Genomic DNA, 1,506 nt, shown 5'->3' on the forward strand with positions numbered 1-1,506 from the left:
TATACTCTATATTATCTTTTAGATTAGGATCTCTTCTTTCAAACAAGACCATTTTCACGTTTCTGCGTGCTTCCATCGGTGAGATATATAGTGTTTTGTCCAGATGCGCACCAGAGAAAACATGCGCACTTTCTGCCACAGACGCGCTCTCCAAGTCAACTCTAATGCCAGGCAATTCTGATCTTTTACAACTCTGATGAGTCTGCCGATTGCAATTGGTCAGGTTTTATGACACACACTCACGCTGGGCCAGTCAGAGCTGTGAAATTTGACACCTCTGCGTCAACAGCGAGGGAGGGTGGTCGAGGGGGCTGACACGTATCCGGATCCGGGACAGCGCTCCTCGCAGCCTGTTGTTCTTTGGGACTTGTAGTTTCGGACTGGTTTGAAAGCAGAACGGCCACGCGGAAAAGCAAATGCGGCTCGGAGAATATCAATCTATGATAATCATATTACAAGTTGTATATGATGAAGAACGTTCAGCGGCGCCATGGAGAGGAATGGACGCGCGTCTGGTGAGGCTTTATCAGCGTGTTTTCTCCGTTTGTGATCTTTGAATCTTTATTTTGAAACGTGATAGCACAGCTAACAATCTGATAAAACTGTTTATTGACAGAAAAGGACTGTAAGCTGGACCTAATAGAACCTGAATTACAGATTTAAAAAAATATATAAAAAAAAAAAAATCAAAAAGCGCCTATGTTTTTTTTGTGTTTATTGTAATATTTGAAAAATATATAATGTTATTTATAAAGAATTACACTCATATTTTGAAGTTCAAATGGTTTTCTTTACAATGAAACCATTTTTTTTCATTTCCTCCATTGTATGTGTGTAGGGTAAACATTTGAATTTGAGTATGTCAAATTTAGGCGAAAATACCAAAAAACGCACCTGAGCGTGTTAAAGAGAAAGACACATGGAGAAGTTCATCATTAACTTTTCCACAAGCTGAGGTAAATCCTAATATATAGAAGGTGAACAGTGTCAAAAACACAAACACAAAACACCATGGTAACACATGACACTATACAATAAACATTAATTTAACAACATAAGATGTAACATAACACCATCATGTACATAACTTATAACAAAACCTAATAAAAACACAATTATTTAAATGAAATGCCATCAAATGTGAAATGTTTCACAGGGAATAGGTAATGTCAATTATAAGTGGACTTGATCTTTTTACTTCCAAAACCTGTCAATTTCAGTATTTTACCATAAAATTACATTTAATGTCCTGATAGATCAGTTTTTCACCATATAAAGTAAGTGAATGTACTCTTAAGCACATAACAGGTTGTTACTGTAGCATTTTTACATTTTACAAGTTTTTTTGTTTTACCATTAAACTATAATCAGTGTGGATTGCAGGACTGGGCAGAGGTGGAAGGCAGCATTTGAAAAGATGTAATACAAACTATATGGTAGACTGGATCTATGCAATAAGAAATCATAAAAATACAGTTTCTGTGAAAACTAATTTTTCTAGAAACA

This window comes from Sinocyclocheilus rhinocerous, unplaced genomic scaffold (assembly GCF_001515625.1).
Source record: "Sinocyclocheilus rhinocerous isolate Xijiao unplaced genomic scaffold, SAMN03320098_v1.1 scaffold861, whole genome shotgun sequence".
Taxonomy (NCBI): domain Eukaryota; kingdom Metazoa; phylum Chordata; class Actinopteri; order Cypriniformes; family Cyprinidae; genus Sinocyclocheilus; species Sinocyclocheilus rhinocerous.